Here is a 15,948-nt window from a genome sequence, read left to right on the forward strand (position 1 = left end):
TATACTGTATATGTATATATTGTTTTATTTAGACATTTGAAGTATAGCATTTTTGAGTGACCGTTTTCTTTAAGCTACAGTCCAAACTGCTGTCCCCGTCCCCCCCTTTAATATGCATCAATACCATCCACACAATGATAAGCAATTAGCTGTTGCCAATCGATCCGTTCTCCTGTGATCGATCAGCGAAGATTCGGCTTGGGGGTTCACTAAATGGCTGTCAGCGAAGCAGAAGACCAAAGATGGTGCACTGCTAGAGAGAGGGCAGGCCTCAAAAAGGGTTCTGCCAGAGTCTGTTTCAGAAGAGGAAGGGAATATGACTTTGTAAATGGTTGCTATAGAAACAAAAAATGCTTGTTACATTATAATAAATTAAAAATGTAGTTCAGAGTTGTTGTTTGTTTTGCTTTGTTTTAATGCTACTGTACAAGTATTTTCTCATAGCACAGAATTGCTTAAAAAAAACACACATGTAGGATATTGCTTGGTCACCTACTTTAACCATAGGAAGGATGGAGTTTTTAGCACGTTACCATCTAGCCAAAGGTTTTAATTATCTCTACATCTTAATGTACCCTCTGAGCACCAGTTTTATTAACTGTGACCATCTTTAATCTGCCCCCACGTAATGAGGTTAGTTTACAGACTTCCTAAAAAGTTTGGTTTCACAGTTCACACATTTGTTTTTTAGAGAGGTTTTCAATGATAAAAAATTTTTTTGAAAACGGTTGATCCATTAAACAGAAAAAAATAATCCTATTAAATTATGTATACCATTTAACTTTTGCATTTCTTCACCTAATGACACTTCCAAAATCCTGTTATGAAAGTGAGGGAAAAATAGGTGTTACATGTCACATTGCATAGTGAAGGCTATGGGGGTGATATACTATATAAAGGCAAATTTGAATCAATGTATCAAGGTTTTTGATTCTCGTTTTGCGCAGTTTGCGTCACCATACGACATGGGGATTGACATACAGGAGTAGTTAGAGAGGTGCATCACTTTTGTATCTTGTATTTGCGTCAAACAAATCCACCAGGACTCAGTTGGTGGTAATTTTTCTGTCTAACAATTTGCATCACAGTAAAAAAACTCGCTTACATTTGACGCAAACGCAAGCAGGAAATGGAGCAATGCATTAAAACTAACTTCTATGTGCACTTTCTTTATGTTTGTACATCTCCCCCTATGTATCAAAGTCCTCGATACAAACTACTGTAGCCATAGCTGGTTTCTGGCTACCATTCTGCCCTCACTGACATGCAAATCCTGGTATTCCCTACACAGGAACTTCCGTTAGTGACAGGGGAGGAGGTAGGATTAGGTCTGAGTTCTGCCCAATCCTGGGTTCAGACCTAGTACCTTCCCCATACTGTACTTAAGGGAGTTGAAACCCCAAATTCAGGATTTTGCTGACTATTTTAAGGTAAAGGTGAAAACCATACGTCAGAACATCCCCTCTGTTTCCTCCTCCCATCCAACACCCTTTCCTAACTCCTCATGCCTTCCTTGACTCTTTTTAAACTGTCTTGGAGGAGGATGTGTCATTGCTGATCTCCTCTTCTCCTTATACCACCTGCCCTCTTGACCTCATTCCCTCCCATCTCCTAAAACCTCCTTGCTCCTACTATAATCCCTACACTCAAACACATTTTTAACTCTTCCCTCTACTCTGGTACCTTTCCCTCCTCCTTCAAACATGTAACAGTTATACCATTACTCAAAAACAACAAGCTTGACTCTACTTGTCTTTCTAACTATCGACATGTCTCCCTCCTGCCTTTTGCTTCCAAACTCCTTGAACATCTTGTATTCTCTCGTTTGCTACATTTTCTCAACACCTATTCTCTCCTAGACACTCTACAATCTGGCTTCCGCACTGCTCACTCAACTGAAACAGCCCTCACTAAAATAACTAATCCTCGGGTTTTGAAAACCCCTGAGGAAGTGATGAAACATAACGCGTAGGGTCAGAGGTCAAGGTGATCTTGGAGAGGTGTGTGAAGTGTTTCAAGCGTGGGGCATCTTTCAAGTCAAATTAGCAAACATCAAGTTGGACTCACATGCTTGTATTTGACTGCTGTGTTTAAGTAGGATTCTGGTTTTATAACCAGACCATCTTCAACAAGCCATCTCCATTTTTATTGAACATAGTTGTTTTCAGTATTTTTAATAAATTAGTTTAATTGTTCATTTAGCTTCTGTTTGTGTTTTATGTTGATGTTTGTCATTGGAGTTTTATGTGTGTATGTTTTTTTTCTGTTATATGTAATTTTAACTATTGGATATTGAGGTAGACCCTCAATTACTAGTGCTGCAAAGCATATGACCCACTTGTGAAAATAAATGCTGCATCCGGATCTATGATGATATTCTGTGTGCTATAGAAACAAAAAATGCTTGTTACATTATAATAAATTAAAAATGTAGTTCAGAGTTGTTGTTTGTTTTGCTTTGTTTTAATGCTACTGTACAAGTATTTTCTCATAGCACAGAATTGCTTAAAAAAAACACACATGTAGGATATTGCTTGGTCACCTACTTTAACCATAGGAAGGATGGAGTTTTTAGCACGTTACCATCTAGCCAAAGGTTTTAATTATCTCTACATCTTAATGTACCCTCTGAGCACCAGTTTTATTAACTGTGACCATCTTTAATCTGCCCCCACGTAATGAGGTTAGTTTACAGACTTCCTAAAAAGTTTGGTTTCACAGTTCACACATTTGTTTTTTAGAGAGGTTTTCAATGATAAAAATTTTTTTTGAAAACGGTTGATCCATTAAACAGAAAAAAATAATCCTATTAAATTATGTATACCATTTAACTTTTGCATTTCTTCACCTAATGACACTTCCAAAATCCTGTTATGAAAGTGAGGGAAAAATAGGTGTTACATGTCACATTGCATAGTGAAGGCTATGGGGGTGATATACTATATAAAGGCAAATTTGAATCAATGTATCAAGGTTTTTGATTCTCGTTTTGCGCAGTTTGCGTCACCATACGACATGGGGATTGACATACAGGAGTAGTTAGAGAGGTGCATCACTTTTGTATCTTGTATTTGCGTCAAACAAATCCACCAGGACTCAGTTGGTGGTAATTTTTCTGTCTAACAATTTGCATCACAGTAAAAAAACTCGCTTACATTTGACGCAAACGCAAGCAGGAAATGGAGCAATGCATTAAAACTAACTTCTATGTGCACTTTCTTTATGTTTGTACATCTCCCCCTATGTATCAAAGTCCTCGATACAAACTACTGTAGCCATAGCTGGTTTCTGGCTACCATTCTGCCCTCACTGACATGCAAATCCTGGTATTCCCTACACAGGAACTTCCGTTAGTGACAGGGGAGGAGGTAGGATTAGGTCTGAGTTCTGCCCAATCCTGGGTTCAGACCTAGTACCTTCCCCATACTGTACTTAAGGGAGTTGAAACCCCAAATTCAGGATTTTGCTGACTATTTTAAGGTAAAGGTGAAAACCATACGTCAGAACATCCCCTCTGTTTCCTCCTCCCATCCAACACCCTTTCCTAACTCCTCATGCCTTCCTTGACTCTTTTTAAACTGTCTTGGAGGAGGATGTGTCATTGCTGATCTCCTCTTCTCCTTATACCACCTGCCCTCTTGACCTCATTCCCTCCCATCTCCTAAAACCTCCTTGCTCCTACTATAATCCCTACACTCAAACACATTTTTAACTCTTCCCTCTACTCTGGTACCTTTCCCTCCTCCTTCAAACATGTAACAGTTATACCATTACTCAAAAACAACAAGCTTGACTCTACTTGTCTTTCTAACTATCGACATGTCTCCCTCCTGCCTTTTGCTTCCAAACTCCTTGAACATCTTGTATTCTCTCGTTTGCTACATTTTCTCAACACCTATTCTCTCCTAGACACTCTACAATCTGGCTTCCGCACTGCTCACTCAACTGAAACAGCCCTCACTAAAATAACTAATCCTCGGGTTTTGAAAACCCCTGAGGAAGTGATGAAACATAACGCGTAGGGTCAGAGGTCAAGGTGATCTTGGAGAGGTGTGTGAAGTGTTTCAAGCGTGGGGCATCTTTCAAGTCAAATTAGCAAACATCAAGTTGGACTCACATGCTTGTATTTGACTGCTGTGTTTAAGTAGGATTCTGGTTTTATAACCAGACCATCTTCAACAAGCCATCTCCATTTTTATTGAACATAGTTGTTTTCAGTATTTTTAATAAATTAGTTTAATTGTTCATTTAGCTTCTGTTTGTGTTTTATGTTGATGTTTGTCATTGGAGTTTTATGTGTGTATGTTTTTTTTCTGTTATATGTAATTTTAACTATTGGATATTGAGGTAGACCCTCAATTACTAGTGCTGCAAAGCATATGACCCACTTGTGAAAATAAATGCTGCATCCGGATCTATGATGATATTCTGTGTGGGGCTTTTAGCATTAACCCCTAGTTGGAACAAGATCTGGCTAGGAAAATAAGGGATGTCAGGGAAAGGTCCTGAGACCCTCCTAGACCCCTTAATGAATCTAGCAACGTGTGATCAATTGGACCTGGGGCAGCTCCCACAAATATAAATGAGATGTACTCACATCAGTCCATGACTGCTACCGGATCAGTGTGCTCCTTGCTGTGGGCAGATGCAGGCAGAAAAATCACCCTTACCGGAGGAGGGAGGGCGAATCAGCAGGCACCACTGTGCAGGAAAAGATTGCAGATGGTTGGACTGGGCTAAAAATTCTTTATTAGGACATGGATTAAAAAACCAAGAGGAGGGGGACAATCCCCTGCGCCTCTAACGCGTTTCACCCAAGCATGGGCTTTTTCAAAGAGTAATTTTACTCGTGTGCAGTCCCTAGAAATACCTTGGCTCATTTATATGAGTTTTCTTTGCACTCTTGAATTATTAGAGTACATTTCACAGTATTGTTTTATTATTTACTAAGCTTAAGCGCTTTTTCAAGCATCTTTCTTTTAGTTGTTTGGAGTAAATGTCAGGTATATACACCCCAGAATCCTGTCCTGCGGTCCCCACAACCATCGGTGGACAACTTAGCAGTCTGTAAGCCAACAGGTAGCATGCAGCATACGAATCGCCCCAGAGGGAATTTTTAACATTTTGTGTGTTATATATAGATTTTTAATGTCGTCGCTGATGTAATTAATAAAAATTCTTTATTTATGTTTTATGAGATTATACTCACTCTAGTGCGTCATTAGGCAGGGGTTATTATACTCCACCTAGTGGGACAATTGATATCCCAGGCTATCTTAGCTGCTAAAATACCTTGAGTGCAGCTAACTGGGTTCTTTTTGTGAACTCTGAGTTAACTTGTTGTGTTAAGAATGCACCATACACCATACACCTAGTAACAGGGAAATCTCCCAGAAGGTGTGGGAATCACTGTTACATTTGTAGGCGCTGCTGAGATCAGCGACAGGACAGGCTTTCAGTGATGCAAGACTGGAAGTTAATGCTTCCAGAATGAGTGCTGAATGGAGAGAGAGGCTAGGTGTAGTGTCAAATGAACTACAGTCTACGCTGATCCACAGGGCGAGCTGTATGTGATAGAGATGATATTGCTGTTCAAAGTCACCATGCAGCCTGACACATAGGACGTCTGGAGTGGAGGTCCTGTTGCCGGGGGCCAGGATCACCTGAAGGAGACTAAGGGATCAGGATCAGATGGGGTGGCGTAAGGTACTGACGGGGTGGTGTCTTAGGAGGAGTGCCTGATCAGCAGGTGCCTATACTTCTCTGCTTGAAGAACCACCACAGTATCACTAGCTGTCGACACACCGTAAACCACAGAGTGCTCATAATGGACTGTGACCGAGTGCAGAATATCAGAGGGAGCTTTGCTAGCCTGGGGTATACCTATGCTTGGTATGTGAGTAGACGTCTAGTCTGTAAATCGTTGCAACAGAAAACAATCAACAGGAAAATACTGTCGTGAAATCTTCTTGATATCCCTTTAATAATGAGCAGTTTATAATAATCCTTGAAGTATGATGCAATGTATGTTGCTCAAGCAAAATGAGTGCAGATGATATTTATAGCATTGAATGCCTAAAGCTCAATATACAGTAGTTGCCTAATTTGTAGGCTAATCAAAGTGGGATTTACGGAATACTAGGGGGGACACAACAACCGTAGGGTAAAGTGCTCCCCTTTTCACCACCACACTGAGATACACTACTTAGAGCAAATAGGCGATGCAGATATATCTACTACAATGTAGACTCAAGGAATAACTCACTGTTAATGGAGGCTCAATAGAGCATGCATCCAATGTGGCTTCAGATAAAGGCTTCAAATAAAGGCTCATCAGGGCGTGCGTCCAACTTGATTGTAGATCACAGGAAGAAGTTGCCTCATGCGAGGAGTAAGTGGAGCACTGCAAGCAGGATATTTGGCAGGCAAATATGGCACACAGGTATAAAAATTCGAATTTATTGGGTGACTAAGAGAGACATCACAAAAAAAAAAGGGAAGCAGAGAAGCTTACTCAGACGCGTTTCGGGCAAGAAGGCCCTTTGTCAATGTCATTGACAAAGGGCCTTCTTGCCGGCCTTCTTGCCCGAAACGCATCTGAGTAAGCTACTCTGCTTCCCTTTTTTTTATGATGTCTCTCTTAGTCACCCAATAAATTCGAATTTTTATACCTGTGTGCCATATTTGCCTGCCAAATATCCTCCTTGCAGTGCTCCACTTACTCCTCGCATGAGGCAACTTCTTCCTATACCTACGCTTGGTAAACAGTAAAACCATGTGCTGTATAGGTCTACAGAGAACGGATTCTAGCTGGAATCGTGTGGGACACGTGGTCCTGTATGTTAGTGCACTTAAAATGGTGGTTCTCCTGCCCGAGAACGCCCCACATGAAGTTCGCTTTTCAATGGCAATCACACACTTCAAAAGAGCAACAGACCATATACTTGAGGAGAGTTGTATAAAACTATATCAAGAAAAACATGACTATTATATATATGTAACCCAGGTCTCCAGCAGCTCCTAGAGACCCCCCTCCCTTGGAGCAGCGTGGTCGCGGGTGCCGCCGGAGCCAGCGACGGACCCGACGGCTGCTTCCAAAGGTGGGGGCCGAAGCAGGGAGTAGCGTGCTATCTCCGCGAGCAGGCTGGTTGCCGGGGACGCGATCGGGCCATTGCTAAGGCCGCGATCGCGTTGCTGCGGTCCCGGCAGCTAGCGAGGAGGGCGCCGCCATTGCGGAGAGACTCGCGCATGCGCAGTGATCGCGCAGGCGCAGGTAAGGCCCCAGAGCTAGGGAGAAGTCGCGCAAGTGTAGGGAAAGTGCAGGAAGGGTTGAGGTGGCCTCCAAAGACTCGCGCATGCGCAGGGCAAGTGCGCACGCGGCCCCAATGTATTTGCAGCCTCCACGGGACTACAACTCCCATGAGGCTTAGGGGCAAGCACATCAGGTGCCTCCGTGTGGCCAATAAGGGCCAAGGATCTCCAAAGGGAGCAATAAGATACATTTCGCGCGCTGAGAACGGCAGTTGGAGCTGGGGAGCTGTGAGGGAAGGAAGGGTGCAGAGAGCATGTGCAGCTCCTGCATCGAGTAAGGTCCCCACATCCCAAGTAAGGCCCCAACTCCCCACCAGGTTAGTGGGTAAGTGTTGAGGGACGGCCCAGATAGGGACGCTGCCCTTAGTGCGTGTCTGTGTGCTGTCTTGTCAGGATCACGGCTGGCAGTGCTGTGAGGCCTGACAAGAAGGCATAGTGATAGTGTGCAGCAAGTGGCTGTACGCGTTATGAAGTTTGCAGTGCGTAGTGTTAGTGTTAGTGTTAGTGTTAGGGTTCAGTGAGTGTCAGGACTGGGATGAGTTAGGGGAGTGGGGCAGGTTATTACTCCGCAGGCCCTAGGAGATTTCCCCAAGCCACCCCAGGTTGCGGTTCATCAGGGACAGGCCCTAGGTTAGGGTTCCTGTCACGTTAGGGTTAGTGAGAAAGAGATAGGGATATAGCGGCGGTTGCTGTTCCCGTGATGCGGTTGGTGTTCCCGTGATTCGGTTGTGTTCCCGTGAAGCGGTGGGACCCTCGTTGGGGTTCCTGGAGAATTACCTGGATAGGATCAGACGGATGCATCGCACGTCTGACCCTTTTAGAAGATTGTTGCGGACCCGAGCATCGGAGTGCTCGGAAGGTATTCACTATATATATGTGCACCAACAGGCCTAACACATTAATTAGTGACTGCGCAGTCACCCACGTTCTCTACTAGAGTGCGGGACATTGGGTGGGGATTCTCGGGACACTGGGTGGGATCACCTAGTGTTGGGAAGCGTCCTGCGCGACGCAGTAAGTGTCTCCTCTAGAGAGGGACACAGGTTATGATGTTGATATTGCTGTGATCTGTTTCTTGCATGTTGAGTAAAGTCCCTAGTTAATATATATATCTGTGTGAGTATCGATTATTGTGATTGTCCTGCGAGGAACCACTCCCCCTCTGGTGGGAGCCATCGCAGGTGGAGGCGCTGCATCGTTGGAAGTAAGTACCCCTAGTATAATGGCCCCAGGTTCCCCATGGCGGACGCTCAGCCCTCCTGTGAGCCAACAGGTATAGCACCACACTAGAAGTAGTCAGATACACCTACACACCCCAATCTCACTTAGGGTGGGGGTAAGAGGGCTACATTTGGAGGCGCTGCTGAGATACAGACCTGGGGTGCCCTGTTCTATTTTTTTCCGAAATTGTCCAAGTCTCATTTTTTGTCACCATGTTTGTGAAGTCCGGACACGAGGTCCTTGCCTGGGCTTTGAGGCAGTATATGGAGCCTGGCCGGGTAGTGGCAGTAGGAGGCCTTCCCGCAAATACACCCGCGGTTGAGGTTCAGTACTATATGCGTAAAATTGCTGGGTGGCCGCACGCATGTTTCTTAGAGGAAGAACACGATCCCACGGCCCTATGGAAATCGATACTTTTTGTAGCAACCCCCACTGCGGATATATGCCTGGCAGAGGCACCGTCCACCCTGTGTATGCCCGGGGGCCCGTCTGAGGGATACCCCCTAGTTTACGCCGACCTAGTAAAATGGCGTCTCCCGCAAACACAGGAGAACGCACGTGCTGCTGACTGCAAGCCTGCACTAGATTGTGTTGAGGAAAACTGTCCGGGATTGGCGGGAAAACCAGAAGGCTACCCCCCTATCTATACAGAGAGCCCTAGCGTAATTGCAGAGACGGTGATTAAAATGGAGTCTCTCTGTAGCAGTGAGTCACACCTAAGATGGCGGCTCCCGCCAAGTCGGGAGAGCACCAGGACTGTGCAAGAAATTGTTGCAGAGTATTGTCCGGGTTGGGCGCGAAACCCTGAACCCCGCCCCTGCACTGTGAGTGACTCAGCACAGAGCCAGAACCACTCCCTTGTAGAAAGTGCCCCTCCTTCAGATTCCACCAGGGGGAGCAAGCCTTGTTATCTTCAACCATACAGTGATGCCGTAATAGACTCTTTCTTCTCTGAGGATGAGGATGAGAGAGACTGTCAGGACATACACCCCAATGTGTATGTGGCCTGGCGAGCGCCAGGAGTAGATGGCCTTATGTTAATGTGCCCCTGCCTGCAAGAAGCCTATGACGAGGGAGCCGAATTGTCCCAGTTACCGCTAGACTTCAAGACGACTGAGGTATGCGGAGAACCGGGTATACAATGTTTTAGTCCCACCTGTGACTGCTCTAGAGGTGCACTGGCGTGGGAGGCCGAATGTGAATGCTGCGGTGTGCGGTTCTTGAAGCCTATTACATCCCAGGCTACGGAGGCAGTTAAAGAAGAAGCGGGGAAGCCTGACCCCTCTGCAAAAGTGAGTGACATTGCTAATCAGTCTGTCCTAATTCCAGTGGCCCCGTGTGTTCACAACCATGTTGCAGAACCGGTTCCAGACCCTCTCAAAGGGGACGGCTTAGTGGTAGAGCAGGAACCACAGAGCCCAGACCAACCGATGCCGGAATCACAGGGTAAGGTGTCTATACTCCCATTTTCTTTTAGTGATTCCAGCGACCAACCTCTCGTGGTGATGCGCCTGCCGGCGGACCACTCTAGTGAAGTTATCGAACCAATTATTTCGGCGGATACAGAGCCTGCTGTGGGCCCGTGTGCCCTGGAGGAGGTGTACCCCGATGTTGCGGACCCTGCTGTGGGCCCGTGCGCCCTACAATGGTCAGTCCGACCTACTACCGAGGTACCATCGGTCCTAGAATGGGGACCAGTACCAAACGACGATGAGGGTGAGTCGACTGCCCCAGGGGTGTCGGGGGTGAGCCTCCAGGTGACCGCGGAGCACGATGGTTCCTTAAGTCTGGTCACCTGGGTGAAGGGCTCCCCTCTACATCGCGTCCTGGCGGAGGTGTCCTCCTTGGGAGAATCCATCCCAAGCCAGTGGAGTGGTAAGGAACTCCCTAACTCCCCACAATCTCCGATGGAGCTGGCCGTGAAGAAGGTCAGAGTTGCGGCTTCTGAACGGAGTATGAGCCCGTGCGCTCCGACACAAGTGGTCCCAGGACTGGAATCCAATGCTCCCGAGTTTTCAGCGCGTAAGTGGACTGCCCCAGAAGTACCGGGGGCAGGTCCCAAGACGGCCGAGGTGGGAACTGACAGCATCCCCGAGGACCTGTTGGCCACCGTGAATCACCGCAGTGGTCGGGTGTCTACTCTTTACCCCCTGCCAGGTGAAACAGAGACATTGTCCAGTGCTCGCTTCTCAGTGGAAGCCTCGCAAGTCCGTAGGGACAAGGACTGTGTAAAGGAAGATCCAGGGAGACTGGCCTCCTTTAAGCCCAAAAAGGAGCATGCCATTCGTCAAGTAGTGGACCGTGGAAAAGGTCCTGGCCTCCTGGTCTACCGCATCCCTGCCTGGGATGGCCGGGTAAAGGCCCGGTTAAGAGACACTGTGCTATTCCTTTCACCAGGGGGAGGAAGTAGTACAGAACCAGTGACTGTCACCCCAGAGCGTGCTCTACAGGAGATTTTTCTAGCGGAGGCTCACAGACGCACAAGTGAGATACCCCCACATGATCAGTTAGGGGCACCCCACAAATGGTCTCAGCTAGCCTCGGGTATTATGTGTGAATTTCATTGTACCCAGTCATATAATTGCCATGTGATGAGTTGTATTTTCTATGCTGTGCATTTTGATTGTATAACTATTATGTTGATTGATGTCGTTCCCCAAGCGGGGACGTTGGATTTTCCACCAGAGGGAGAGTGTAACCCAGGTCTCCAGCAGCTCCTAGAGACCCCCCTCCCTTGGAGCAGCGTGGTCGCGGGTGCCGCCGGAGCCAGCGACGGACCCGACGGCTGCTTCCAAAGGTGGGGGCCGAAGCAGGGAGTAGCGTGCTATCTCCGCGAGCAGGCTGGTTGCCGGGGACGCGATCGGGCCATTGCTAAGGCCGCGATCGCGTTGCTGCGGTCCCGGCAGCTAGCGAGGAGGGCGCCGCCATTGCGGAGAGACTCGCGCATGCGCAGTGATCGCGCAGGCGCAGGTAAGGCCCCAGAGCTAGGGAGAAGTCGCGCAAGTGTAGGGAAAGTGCAGGAAGGGTTGAGGTGGCCTCCAAAGACTCGCGCATGCGCAGGGCAAGTGCGCACGCGGCCCCAATGTATTTGCAGCCTCCACGGGACTACAACTCCCATGAGGCTTAGGGGCAAGCACATCAGGTGCCTCCGTGTGGCCAATAAGGGCCAAGGATCTCCAGAGGGAGCAATAAGATACATTTCGCGCGCTGAGAACGGCAGTTGGAGCTGGGGAGCTGTGAGGGAAGGAAGGGTGCAGAGAGCATGTGCAGCTCCTGCATCGAGTAAGGTCCCCACATCCCAAGTAAGGCCCCAACTCCCCACCAGGTTAGTGGGTAAGTGTTGAGGGACGGCCCAGATAGGGACGCTGCCCTTAGTGCGTGTCTGTGTGCTGTCTTGTCAGGATCACGGCTGGCAGTGCTGTGAGGCCTGACAAGAAGGCATAGTGATAGTGTGCAGCAAGTGGCTGTACGCGTTATGAAGTTTGCAGTGCGTAGTGTTAGTGTTAGTGTTAGTGTTAGGGTTCAGTGAGTGTCAGGACTGGGATGAGTTAGGGGAGTGGGGCAGGTTATTACTCCGCAGGCCCTAGGAGATTTCCCCAAGCCACCCCAGGTTGCGGTTCATCAGGGACAGGCCCTAGGTTAGGGTTCCTGTCACGTTAGGGTTAGTGAGAAAGAGATAGGGATATAGCGGCGGTTGCTGTTCCCTGTGATGCGGTTGGTGTTCCCGTGATTCGGTTGTGTTCCCGTGAAGCGGTGGGACCCTCGTTGGGGTTCCTGGAGAATTACCTGGATAGGATCAGACGGATGCATCGCACGTCTGACCCTTTTAGAAGATTGTTGCGGACCCGAGCATCGGAGTGCTCGGAAGGTATTCAATATATATGTGCACCAACAGGCCTAACACATTAATTAGTGACTGCGCAGTCACCCACGTTCTCTACTAGAGTGCGGGACATTGGGTGGGGATTCTCGGGACACTGGGTGGGATCACCTAGTGTTGGGAAGCGTCCTGCGCGACGCAGTAAGTGTCTCCTCTAGAGAGGGACACAGGTTATGATGTTGATATTGCTGTGATCTGTTTCTTGCATGTTGAGTAAAGTCCCTAGTTAATATATATATATCTGTGTGAGTATCGATTATTGTGATTGTCCTGCGAGGAACCACTCCCCCTCTGGTGGGAGCCATCGCAGGTGGAGGCGCTGCATCGTTGGAAGTAAGTACCCCTAGTATAATGGCCCCAGGTTCCCCATGGCGGACGCTCAGCCCTCCTGTGAGCCAACAGGTATAGCACCACACTAGAAGTAGTCAGATACACCTACACACCCCAATCTCACTTAGGGTGGGGGTAAGAGGGCTACATATAAAACATATTTAGAAGCTAGACAATCCAAAGCAATGATAGCCTCATAAGGTCATGTGCTGAGAATGCTATATCAGAGACCAGAACATGTAAATCGAACATGAATGTCTTCTTAGTTATATTATGAGATATTAATGTAATAATATATAATCATGTATGTAGTCTAGATATGTTCTTCACATTTGGAAAGAAGTACATACTGTCCCGGCCAGCTTAAAACTAATGCGGCTGCCGCCGCAGTTTAACAACAGCTGCGGGCGGCGCGTGGCTATCTTCGGCCCTTTTCGGCCGGTTTTCCCGCGCTTCGGGCGCTTTCAATAGTAAGCGCCATTAGCGCTTATCTATTGAAGCGGCCGCCGCGCGGGAAACTCCGTTTTAAACGGAGAGAAGCCCCGCGGTTAGCCCGCTATACACCCGGCAAGCTTTAGAATAAAGCTGGCCGGGACAGTACTTTATGATTGTTAAGAAAAAGGCAAGTACTGTACCTTCGAATAGAACATTAACTCTATATCAAATGTAGTATAATATATAAAAGATATTAGTTCCCACCAAAGGGATATTCTTTACACACAAGTAAAACCAAATGTGTCTACAATTGCATTAACATCCACTGATAGTAAATTATATATAGAGATGAATTTCAATATTTATATAAGTAGGTGTTAATGCAAAAAAGGGCTCAAATCCCAATCTGAATTTAAACCTTGGGGAGCTCTAGTTTCTAAGGTGAAGATCCAGAATAATTCCCCTTTTATCCAACATATTCATTCGGTTTCCACCCCTTATAGGGCATGGTACATGTTCTATACCCATATAAGTGAACCTATCTAGATTTCCCTTACATCTGAGCCCTAATGTATTGCTATGCACCATCCCGACTCTTGCGTTCTGCTCAAGGATGTCTTCTCTCTACCCCCTTTGTATTTTAAGCCCTCTCCCGCCTTAAACCTTTCTCGCTGACTGCCCCACACCTCTGGAATGCCCTTCCCCTCAATACCCGACTAGCACCCTCTCTATCCACCTTTAAGACACAGCTTAAGACACACTTGCTTAAAGAAGCATATGAGAAGCACCGTGGCAAATACTGTACACGATACATAAAGCTTGGCCCCCTGCAGACGCACTTACCAGAATGCCCTCCTACTGTCCCTGCATGTTCTCCCTACCAATTAGATTGTGAGCTCTTCAGAGCAGAGACTCCTGTTCCATAATGTTACTTTTATATCTTGTGACAAACGGCTTACTCCGGGGCTCCGCCGTCTGTCCGGGACTGTTAGAACACGGTCTTTTAGGGTAGGTTAAATGATGAGACGTCACGTACTGTTCCTTTAAACAGGCTATGCCTGGTTTATTCAGTCCCAGGCACTGAGACTGCCACAGTTTAAACATAAAACAAAGCCAAACAAAAAGCTGCTCGTCTGAGCGATAACTTAAACTTAGATGTCCCTGACTCAGAGTTGGAAGTGGCTTGTCCACTTCCACCAACAAAATAAGTACCTTTGCAGTCTTTAGACAAACTAACAGAATGAATGAAGCGATTTGGGAAAGAGGCTTTCTCACCCCTCTGCAGTTCAGCAGCCTTCCAGGCTCTTGGGCGGGGCTCAGAGGAAACAGGAAACAGGTCTTATATACCTGAACTCTAATCAGCATGACAGGTGACAGAAAACAGGCAGCAGACAAACTGTGGAATGGAGTGCCTGTACCACGAGGCTGCCCTGTTCAGCTTAGACAGGACAGAAACTGTTCAGTATCCTGGGAGCCCTGTATATGGAGTTTATTACCAACCCCTGGTTTCTGTCACAATCTGAAGCACTTATTTCCATGATCTGTTATTTGTAGTTATTTGTTATTTATATGATTGTCACGTGTATTACTACTGTGAAGCACTATGTACATTAATGGCACTATATAAATAAAGACATACATACAGTGCATTCCATTGAGAGAGACATGGTATCATGCAGGACAGCTGTGCACTGGCAGGCCCTGATCCTCTTCCCTAAGGGGGAGAGTGAGTGATTACCTTTTCCCCTGTCCTGCTAGAGGGCTGGAGAAGAGCAGGGCTGGCTGCAGGGGCCCTTGACCCACAGTGAAGGTCCAGGGACCATCCTAAGTTTGGAGATCAGAACAGAGACTATATTGGGCAGAGGACTGCCGTGTGCTGTGATTGTACAGGAATAAATTTGTTCCAGTTGAAAATACTTCCTGCCTGGTTTGTGATCTTACAGGGGGCAGAGGTAACCGTTTCTACTCTAGGAAATCTTCTATATATAGTACATCTGGAGCTTATGGCAGATGGAAGCGCTGTGTACCATGGAGTAAATGTCAGGTATATACCCCAGAATCCTGTGCTGCAGTCCCCACAACCATCGGTGGACAACTCAGCATTCTGTGAGCCAACAGGTAAGCATGCACCATACACCTGGTAACCGGGGAATCTCCCAGAGGGTGGGGGAAAGACTGTTACACAACTACTAAACTAAACATTGTATTTGTTTTCTTGTACAGAGTGGTATTATAGGTTAATTTGTTGGCTTCACTGAGGTCACCAATGCAATCAGAGGAACTATGGTTTAACAGTTTAAGATGTCACATTGATGACAGGCAAGCTTTTGAGAAGAGAATTTCTTTAGAATTCTGCAGCCCTTTTTTTGACTTCTTGATCAATTACACAGGCAGCACACTTTATTCGAGTACGGCTCATTCCGCAAGCCGGGATATGTCCCGACTTACGAGCCGCACTCCCTCAGCATGCCGCGCATCACCGATGCGCGGTCACGCGTCATCGGGTGCCTGTGCCGCCTGTACGCGTGCCCAGGGCTCCCCGAGGGAGCCCTGGTGTCGCGCGGATGTGAGGACGGCGGTGGGATGTTCCGGGGGACCCGGCGGGCCCGGTGAGGAGAGGGGGAAGCCCCGATCGGCGGGCCTCTCCTCCGAGGCATCGGCGCGCGCCCGGCACCCTCCGGCGCGCGCCAGGTTACTGCTGCGGCCGAGAACGGGCAAATGCTCGAATAAACTCGGCCGCAGCAGTATGTGTGTAAAGCACATCAACCACA

At 47.3% G+C, this 15,948-nt stretch overlaps 1 protein-coding gene across 8 annotated transcripts in view; it reads right to left on the reverse strand.

The window, feature by feature from the left end:
- The window catches only part of IPCEF1 (interaction protein for cytohesin exchange factors 1), a 246,559-nt gene that overhangs the window by 60,536 nt on the left and 170,075 nt on the right, over positions 1 to 15,948 (reverse strand). The window lies entirely within an intron of this gene.

This window comes from Ascaphus truei, chromosome 4 (assembly GCF_040206685.1).
Source record: "Ascaphus truei isolate aAscTru1 chromosome 4, aAscTru1.hap1, whole genome shotgun sequence".
Lineage (NCBI taxonomy): Eukaryota > Metazoa > Chordata > Amphibia > Anura > Ascaphidae > Ascaphus > Ascaphus truei.